The 10,906-nt window shown below is 33.8% G+C and overlaps 1 long non-coding RNA gene across 2 annotated transcripts; it reads right to left on the bottom strand.

The window, feature by feature from the left end:
* Positions 1 to 303: 303 nt before the first annotated feature.
* On the bottom strand, positions 304 to 8,491 carry LOC139862376 (uncharacterized). Of its 2 annotated transcripts, none has more exons than XR_011764169.1 (2): positions 8,151 to 8,491; positions 304 to 1,960 (listed from the first exon to the last, which is right to left on the bottom strand). It is a non-coding gene; the product is annotated as an uncharacterized lncRNA (long non-coding RNA). The 2 variants fall into 2 exon arrangements; XR_011764168.1 differs by lacking the exon at positions 8,151 to 8,491 and adding an exon at positions 2,077 to 2,098.
* Positions 8,492 to 10,906: the final 2,415 nt, after the last annotated feature.

Raw genomic sequence — 10,906 nt, forward strand, 5'->3', positions numbered from 1 at the left:
TAATGTTAACATGCTAAGAGATTATTATGATACATTGGATGAATGTTATATATGTACTTAATATTTTATCATACATTTGATGAATGTTAACGAATATGAGATTATTTATTACATATGTTATCATACATTTGATGAATGTTATTCATTACTTAATATGATATTATACATTTGATGAATAGTATCGTACATTTGATGAATGTAAACGAATATGAGATTATTTATTACTTAATATGTTATCATACATTTGATAAATATTACCGTATATGAGATTATTTAATAATTAATATGTTATCATACACCAACTAATGAAATTACCGCGCGTCATAAAAAGTTGAAAATATTTTACAAAAATACCAGTAAAAAACTTGTTATATACCATTAAAGAAGACTGTGTATAATATAAAACTATACATTAATAATTGCAATAAACAGATAATGAGGATCACATATTCGTAGAAAGCAAGATAAAACCTGTCCCTTTCCTCGAGCATCTTACTTAAAGACATGGTTTATGGTTTTACTTGAACTGCAAATCATTAAGATTTTCATCCTTCATGTCAATCTCACTTTCTAACTCAACCACTGCTTTGTTCCTGGTGTTGGTGGCTTCTTGAACAAGGTTATAAATCGTTCTTAGCTTTCTTTTAGAGCGAAGATACTATCCTACCGGCCCTTGTGATTCACTAAATCATAAGCACTATTTAGTTGGAACCTTCATATGAAAACAAACGCAGTGTTTTTGTAGCTCATATCTGCAAGTTCTTCTTTAGTCACATCAATCAAACCTGCAACATTAGAAAGCACAAAGTGAATACTGGCTGGTTAATTAAGCACATTTGAAACAGAGGGTTGTTCTTCAACCAAGAATAAGGCGTCTGATTCATGCAGTTTGGGTAATGCATGTGGTGCATCTAGTGCATTAGTCTAGTAAAATCTTATCAACAAGCACTATTTTTAATGTTATATTCACTTGAGTTTCTTCCGTTGGCATAAGGTGCCCAAAAACGAAAAATAAGCATCGAGTTTTAGCGAACTCAGGAACCATGTGTGCCTGAATAAGAAGAATTTATAAGATAATCGAAGCATAGTTGGGCGCTTGTCTGAATCATTTACATACGCCAAAGAACCTAGCAGAAATTAATAGGATGTCAAATATGAGTAAATAAGGTTTATGAATTAGAAGTCACCAATCTGACCTTGATGAAACCAACCCTTTGCATTAATTTGACCATCATGCAATGCAAATTCTATATCAAACAATGCCTCCTTTAGCATCCCCTAGTGTCAGTTTACAGCAATTATAGGAACAAAAGATCTTAAAATCTGTATATTCATCATATCATATTATTTACTGAAAAATTACAGTTAAACGAGTAACTCCTACATTTTTTATCCTTTCAGTTATGTAGGTAGCTAACCAATATAAGAGAGACATAAGTAGCCATTCAACAATATATAAAACCTAATAATAGTATCTTTTCAATTGAAGAAGCATAGCAAAAAAAGAAAGACATAAATACTACACAGTTTTAAGATTAGGAGAATAGACATTGTCTCGAATTTTTTGTTGACGGTGGTTCATATACATGAGTGGTTATACGTTAATAGCTAGTGGTGGCATCTTTCAGGGCTATGTCCAGATCCCAACTTTAAAGCACATCTAAGACTTTCTGCAACACAAGCTAGTAGCTTCATATTTTTGTCACAATAAAGAAATTCATAAGCGAAAAGATGCTACTTTAAGATGCAAGGAAATCTCACGTAAACAATACAACCATATTCTATCCTTTTTCATTTTTAATCAATCCATAATCAACTATAATATGGGTTATAAAATGCAAGAGCTACATATTTTAATAAAACTATATGTATATTAATTCACAATTCATCAAGATTGAAGTAGCCTCGTATCGTCTCTAACCAGCTTTTCAATTTATTTGATGCTGATAACAACAATGACCTATAAAAAAAAAAGCAAAATAAAAATTAAGGTCAGTGACTAAAATTCAGTGAGACATTTCGTCAAACACTTTGAGCGCATTAAAAGAAGCATAAGAATTGACGAAAATGACTTACTCTGATCTAAAAGTATGCTTATGTTATAATAATAATAATAATATAGATATGGATAGTCAATTTTGGTGTATACATATAGTCAATTTTGGTACACAAAGTATGTATTTTTATATTGAGATTTTAGGCTATAAATACTCATGAATGCAAGCATTAAACTTGCACCATTTCTCACACTTACAAAGTGTTTCTTTCTTTCTCTCCATTATCATCTTTGTTCTTACACTTCATTATTAGTATTCTAAATCAAGAATCAAATCACTAAAGGTAGTTATAAGCCTACTGAATTATAACATCAAGAATCAAACCACTAAAGGTAGTTATAAGCCTACTGAATTATAACACGTTATCAGCACGATAATCTTAATACTAAATATGGTTGGCTCTGCCACCAAAATGATATATGGTCGGTTATACCACCAAAATGATATATGGTCGGTTATACCACCAAAATGATATATGGTCGGTTATACCACCAGAATGATATAGGTCGGTTATACCACCTGAAAAAATATATGGTCGACACTGTCGCCAAATTTTCATTTATGTTTACTAATATTTATATTTTTGTTATATAACATTTATTTATGATTGCTTACACATGGTCGACACTGTCACCTACTTATCATTTATGTTATATTAAATTTATGTTTAATGTTTATATACTTATGAATATAAATTGACTCTAATTTATCATGATGTTTATTTTAATTTTTGATAATAGAAAATGTCGAATCTGGAAAAGCTTAAATTTACTCCTTTAGAATCAACTGGAAACAACTACATGCCATGGGTTATAAAAGTAAAAATGCATCTTAAATCAATGGGCATTCTTGAAACCATAAATGAAAACAACACTTGTTCTGAAAAAGAACAAGCTACGGCATGTTGCTTTATTCATCAACATATTGATGAATGCTTACAAAATAATTATGTGACTGTAGAAGATCCCCATGTTTTATGGGAAGGTCTCAAAAGCAGATTCAATAATCAAAGAGAAATTTTACTTCCAGCTGCTATGGAACAATGGAGAACATTAAGGTTCCAAGACTTTAAGAAAGTAAATGAATATAGCTCAGCTCTGTATAATACATGTTCACAACTTAAATTCTGTGGACATGAAATAAGTGATGCAGACATGATGGAGAAAACTTTCTCCACAATGAATGCTGCAAACATCACAGTGCAAAGAAATTTGAGAATGCTAAAGTTCAAAACATATCCTGAACTTAATTCATATCTCTTAGTTGCAGAGCAAAATGATGAGCTATTAATGAAAAATCAGCAATCCCGTCCTACTGGTACACTTGCAATCCCTGAAGCAAATACTGCAAATAATTATAAACAGGGACAAGGACGCGGGCAAGGTCGTGGTTATAATAACCATCACCATCATCATGCCAAAAGCCATAACTATGGTAGAAACCATCCTTATGGTAATGGTAATGGGCGAGGACGTGGTCGTGGTCGTTGCCGTGGTGGTCAAAGAAATAATAATCAACGAAAATATAAATATCAACCACAAAACAAGCCCACTAAACAAGATGTTGAAGAAAATTCTTCTAAAAATTCTGAAGAATCTTGCTACAGATGTGGTAGAATGGGCCACTGGGCTAATACTTGCCGAACATCTAAACATCTTGTTAAGATGTATCAGGATTCGCTGAAAGATAAAGAAAAGGAAGTAAACTTTGTGGATAACGTCGATCCAACAGTCACTGAGAAACCATCTGATTTATATGAAGATTTCTTGAATGTTTAAGTTGTGTGTCTTTCGAAAAATAAACGATTTAATATCGTCTGTCTTTGTCATTATGTTTGCTAAATGTTTTAGTACTATCTATTTGCGTTTAAAATATTGTGTAATATTAATGTACTCACTATTTATTTCTTATATATGAAGTTCAATATGAATTTTGCTGGAATACAACATCAATCAAGTGGTGGAGATCTCTGTATAGCAGACAGTGGAACTACACACACTATACTTAAATCCGAGAAATATTTTATTGATCTAAAATCAACGGAAGGAACTATACATACAATATCAGGACCTGCTAACTTGATAAAAGGGATAGGAAAGGCAAATTTCATACTACCAAATGGTACAAAATTTTTAATAAATGATGCCTTATTTTCTCCCAAGTCAAGCAGAAATTTATTGAGTTTCTCCGACATATACCTTAACGGGTATGATTATCAGTCAGTGACAACAGAAAATGAGAAATATTTAAGTATCACTGACAAGAGTCATGTGGTTGAAAAACTGCCAAGACTTAGTTCTGGATTACATTATACACATATAAATGTACCAGAAATACATATGGTAGTTAACGAAAAATATATTGATCCTGGTGTATTCAGTTTATGGCATAACAGATTAGGCCATCCAGGATCAACAATGATGAAAAGGATTATTGAATGTACTCATGGACATCCACTAAAGGATAGAAAAATCCATCATGATACAATGGTTCCATGTACATCTTGCTCTCTTGGAAAATTGATAACTAGACCCTCACCACTTAAGGTTGAGAAAGAATCACCAATGTTTCTTGAAAGAATTCAAGGTGATATATGTGGACCAATTCATCCACCATGTGGACCATTTAGATATTTCATGGTTCTAATAGACGCATCTAGCAGATGGTCTCATGTTTGTCTGTTATCAAGCCGTAATGTGGCATTTGCAAAATTTCTTGCCCAAATTATTAAATTGAGAGCTCATTTTCCTGATTACACCATTAAAAGGGTGAGACTTGATAATGCTGGTGAATTTACATCTCAAGCATTTAATGACTATTGCATGTCTATAGGAATTGTTGTTGAACATTCTGTTGCTCATGTGCATACACAAAATGGTTTAGCCGAGTCATTGATTAAACGTTTACAGATAATCGCTAGACCATTGATAATGAGAACAAAACTCCCTGTATCTATATGGGGTCATGCAATTTTACATGCTGCTGCATTGATTCGCATCAGACCAAGTGCAAGTCATAAATATTCCCCCCTACAACTTGCTTTTGGTCAAGAGCCAAATATTTCCCATCTTAGAACATTTGGTTGTGCAGTGTATGTTCCAATTGCGACACCACAACGTACAAAAATGGGTCCTCAAAGGAGGTTGGGAATATATGTTGGATATGAAACATCTTCAATATTAAGGTATATTGAACCTATGACAGGTGACGTTTTTACAGCACGTTTTGCTGATTGTCATTTTAATGAAACATTGTTCCCTAGATTAGGGGGAGAAATGAAAAATAAAGAAAATGATGTTTCATGGTGTGAACCTCAATTAAAGTATCTTGATCCTCGCACAAAAGAATGCGAGACAGAAGTTCAAAAGATAATGCATATACAAGAACTTGCAAATCAATTGCCTGATGCATTTACAGATACAAAAACGGTGACAAAATCATATATACCAGCAGTAAATACTCCAGCTCGAATTGAAATTCCAAAAGCTGGCAATAACGTCACTCATGAATCTTTGCCACGTCAGAAACGTGGAAGACCAATTGGTTCAAAGGATAAAAATCCTCGAAAAAGAAAATCAGCTGATAATGAAGTAAAAGAAAGTGTTCAAGAAGAACCACAAATCAGTACTCCTACTGCAGAGGAGATTGATGATGTCAATACAGAAATTGCAATCAATTATGCATATTCAAAAATATTATGGAACCGAAATGAAATGAAAAATCTTGATGAGAAATTTTCATTTAATGTTGCATATGACATCATGAATAATGATGATGATCCAGAACCAACATCTATGGTTGAATGTCAAAATAGACATGATTGGGCTCAATGGAAAGAAGCAATACGAGCTGAATTAGAATCACTCAATAAAAGAAAAGTTTTCGGATCCATCATTCTCACTCCTAAAGATGTGAAACCTGTAGGATACAGATGGATTTTTGTCCGAAAAAGAAATGAGAAAAATGAAGTTACAAGGTATAAAGCTAGACTTGTAGCTCAAGGTTTTTCTCAAAGACCGGGAATTGATTATGAAGAAACTTATTCCCCTGTTATGGATGCAATTACTTTTAGGTACTTAATCAGTCTGGCAGTTTCTAAAAATTTAGAAATGCATCTCATGGATGTTGTGACTGCTTACCTATATGGATCACTTGATAGTGATATATATATGAAGATACCTGAAGGATTTAAGGTACCAGAAGCATCAAATGCAAAACCCAAAGAAATGTATTCGATTAAATTACAAAGATCTTTATATGGGTTAAAACAATCGGGACGTATGTGGTATAACCGATTAAGTGATTACTTGATAAGCAAAGGGTATACAAATAATCTTACTTGCCCTTGTGTTTTGATTAAGAAAACAACATCCGGATATGTGATCATAGCTGTTTATGTTGATGATCTTAACATCATAGGTACAAATAAAGAGATCCATGAAGCCATTCAACTTCTAAAGAAAGAATTTGAAATGAAAGATCTCGGAAAAACCAAGTATTGCCTTGGTTTACAAATTGAGCATATGCCTAATGGTTTACTTGTACATCAAACAACATATACTGAAAAGATTTTGAAACGTTTCAATATGGACAAGGCAAAACCATTAAGTACTCCTATGGTTGTTAGATCACTCAATGTTGAAGCTGATCCATTTCGTCCATGTGAAGATCAAGAAGACATTCTTGGACCAGAAGTACCATATCTTAGTGCAATTGGAGCTCTTATGTATCTTACAAATTGTACAAGACCTGACATTTCTTTTGCAGTTAATTTGTTGGCAAGGTTCAGCTCTGCTCCTACCAAAAGACACTGGAATGGGATCAAACACATATTTCGATACCTTCGAGGAACTACTGATTTAGGATTATTTTATTCTAACGAATCAAAACAAGATTTGGTTGGTTATGCAGATGCAGGTTATTTATCTGATCCACATAAAGCTAAATCTCAAACTGGATATGTATTCCTAAATGGAGGTACTGCAATATCATGGCGTTCTCAAAAACAAACACTTGTTGCTACATCGTCAAATCATGCCGAAGTGATTGCATTACATGAAGCTACTCGAGAATGTTTTTGGTTGAGATCAATGACACAACTCATTACTGATTCTTGTGGACTAGAACGCGATAAAAGTCCAACAACTATCTATGAAGATAATGCAGCTTGCATAGCACAGATGAAAGAAGGATATATCAAAAGTGACCGAACAAAACACATACCACCTAGATTCTTCTCATACACTCAAAATCTCATTAAGGACAACCAGATTGAAATGAGATATGTGCAATCTAGCAAAAACTCTGCTGATCTTTTCACGAAAGCACTTCCAACTGCTATTTTCAGAACACACGTTCATAACATTGGCATGAGACATGTTCAAAAGATGTAACAGCTGAAGCGATGTCTACTTGAGGGGGAGTCAACTCCATGCTGCACTCTTTTTCCCTTAGCTAAAGTTTTTTCCCACTGGGTTTTCTTTAGCAAGGTTTTTAACGAGGCAGTAATTTATAGTTGATCTTCAACAAAATAAAATTGCTATCCAAGGGGGAGTGTTATAATAATAATAATAATATAGATATGGATAGTCAATTTTGGTGTATACATATAGTCAATTTTGGTACACAAAGTATGTATTTTTATATTGAGATTTTAGGCTATAAATACTCATGAATGCAAGCATTAAACTTGCACCATTTCTCACACTTACAAAGTGTTTCTTTCTTTCTCTCCATTATCATCTTTGTTCTTACACTTCATTATTAGTATTCTAAATCAAGAATCAAATCACTAAAGGTAGTTATAAGCCTACTGAATTATAACATCAAGAATCAAACCACTAAAGGTAGTTATAAGCCTACTGAATTATAACAGCTTATTGTTATTTCTGAAACTGAATTTGAAAGTGAAAACAGCTTTTCTAATATTCCATTTGAGATAGAATTTTCGCGACTACACAACATCAAACTTAAATAAAAATGCGATTGTGAATGAAGAAAAATAAGTGAATAAAGACGCAAAGTATAAATGAATGCTAACCATCAGTAGATGATGATGATAATTAATTTGATTCACATCTCTAAAGAACATACCATGAAATTATTGGAGATACCGTAGGGTTCATGAAGATTTCATTCGAAACCCTAAATCAAATTCATCAACGCAAATCGATTCAGATCTAATACTTGTTGCAATCGAATGATGAATATGATGATTAATTTGACGATGAATTTGTCTTTTTAGGGTTCATGAAGATTCCGTTAGAAACCTTAAATCAAATTCATCAACGCAAATCGATTCAGATCCAATTCAATATGTATTACAAATGTACGATGAATATGATTATTAATTTGACGACGAATTTGTCTTTTAATTAAAGCAGTCTATAGTAGTGTGGGTTTGACGAGCATGTACATAACAATGACGCCGAATATTGTTTTCCGTTATTTAATAAGTATTTTAAAATGAATTAGCGAATTACCAAATTGCCCCTCCGAGTTTTATTTTAATTTGATCAAATATGTGCACAGGATGTGCTTATCCCCTTATCCCCAATTTACACACACACACACACTCTCTCTCTCTCTCTCTCTCTCTCTCTATATATATATATATATATATATATATATATATATATATATATATATATATATATATATATAATGCGTGACAACAATCCTACGTGTCAGGAGCGTGTATGGTGGGGGGGGGGGGGGTTTAAGGGGTAAGGTGATCTTTTCACTTGTGAACGTGTATATGGCTTAGGATCAGATCCAAAACTCAATCTTATCTTCATTCTCACCCACCAAACATCTTAGAGAGTGAGAGGAGAATTCGTGTGAGATAAAGCTTCAAATGGTGAAGAAAATGGTGATTCTTACCCAAATTGGAGTTCATCTTGTTGTGTCTAGCCTCTAGGCTTCCCTTTGATGCTTGAGGTAAACTATAACATCCCGTTTTTCAGTTACGCGTTATTTTGGACGTCACTTGAATTACAAGGCATGTAAGCATATATTTGGATCCCAAATAAACTTTGAGTTAATGTTGTAAAACCTTACCATTGGATAGTAAATCTTATTACGTTTCCAACGATATTTGATTCATCAAAAACGGAGTTACGGTTTAAAAGTTACAACCAAAACAAAATGATGTTTCAGTTCTAGTGCATTTGGACGCCGTCCAGCCTTTTTGAACGCCGTCCAAATGGCCTGACAGGCCAGCTGCGAAATTTTAAAGTTTTAAAATGAGGGTATTTAGTCTTTTCACTTTGGGGTCGGTTTGGGATCATCAAAACTGATCTAGAACTCAATTGGAGCTCATTCTCACCCACACAAAACACTCCCATCCTATTTTAGATAGAGATGGTGAATTTTAGAGTGAGAAAGCTTGGTTTGGAGAAGAAGTGGAAATCTCACCAAAGTGCTAGTGTTATAGTTGTTCACCTCGTTCACGGCTACGTTGTGGTAGTGTTGGTAAGTCTCAACTCCGAAATTCATTATTGATTTTGATATTCAAGTTAGGGTTTGAGCTTGATTTGGTTAGAAACCCCTGAATGGTTGTGAAATGGGTTTGTTGTGGTTAGTAGATGGTTTTTGACCCGTTATTGTGGGTTTAGGGTTTGAGGACGAACTTGGTCTTGGTTTGGGTGTAAATCACTAGGTTGGAAGTTTGCGTGTAAATTTGATGTTCTTAAGAACTTGTGTACTAGTCAAAATGGGTATTGACTTTGATTAGTGTCAAATTATGTTTTGGGTCAAGATTTGATGAATTGAGTATATAAGTGTTTGATTCATGCGTTAAATGGTGTTTTGGAAAGTTAATCACTAGCCGTTAGTGATTAAGAATTGATAGGTCAGATCATGATGAGATTGAGAGAAATGATAAGATAGAGTGAGATTCGGTATGTAGGAAGAAGACTCGGTATGAGAGAGAATCGGTAAAATTACATTCCACAGCTTCTAGAACTCAGTTACAAAACAATGGCTATCTAATTAGGACTACTTAGGTTCCTTATATAGCCCTCTTCTAATGAACCTTCATTTAAGCTTAATTCACATTAACACTATACAACTTCGGGGTCCTAACAATCTCCCCCTTAGTGTTAAATGTGAACTTTACAATATAATCCTATTGTGAAATCTTGAGAGGTCCAAACGTTAGTTTCCATCGTGAGCCATCTGGTTTTGAAACTTCTACTTGATTTTCTGAAATTTGCTTAGAAGTTTTTCAGACTCCCCACGCTTTCCTTGGATCTCCCTCATGTAATGGATATTCATCCATTTCCTTGAAATACCTTCTCTTTCTCTGGCCACGAAGAATCTCAAACTGTCTTGTACGGATTCAGAGCTTTAAACGATCTCTGATATGCTTTATAAACTCTCCAAGACCCATTTTTGTATCAAAGTCATCAACCTTGCTTTGACGAATTTTAAGATACTTCAGTGCAGCCTTAAGTGTTCCATCTGAATATTTGTTCAGCTCTTCAGTACGAATGAACACCTTTTCCTTTTGAGAATTTACAGATACAAACCCTTCGGGTTCGAATTGCATTTGAAACATCCTCATATCCTTCAGTCCCTCCGTAAATTGATTCGGACACGTTATTCGAATCTTTTTCCTATTTGCTTCGAGACCTATTTGAAAATCTTCACGTCTCATCAGTTCAATTGTCTCCATCATATATCTTTTCACAGCTTCCAAAGCTTGAGCTTTAGCAAAAGGTCGAATGGTGATGATACTGAGGTAGTTGTAGATGTGAATGATGTCAAGCATATCAAGATTATGAAAATCTGCTTCTGTGAACTTGTACTCTTTCTCATCTTCTCTAATAACGTGGAACTGACTGATG

The sequence above is a fragment of the Rutidosis leptorrhynchoides genome, chromosome 8 (assembly GCF_046630445.1).
Source record: "Rutidosis leptorrhynchoides isolate AG116_Rl617_1_P2 chromosome 8, CSIRO_AGI_Rlap_v1, whole genome shotgun sequence".
Taxonomy (NCBI): Eukaryota; Viridiplantae; Streptophyta; class Magnoliopsida; order Asterales; family Asteraceae; genus Rutidosis; species Rutidosis leptorrhynchoides.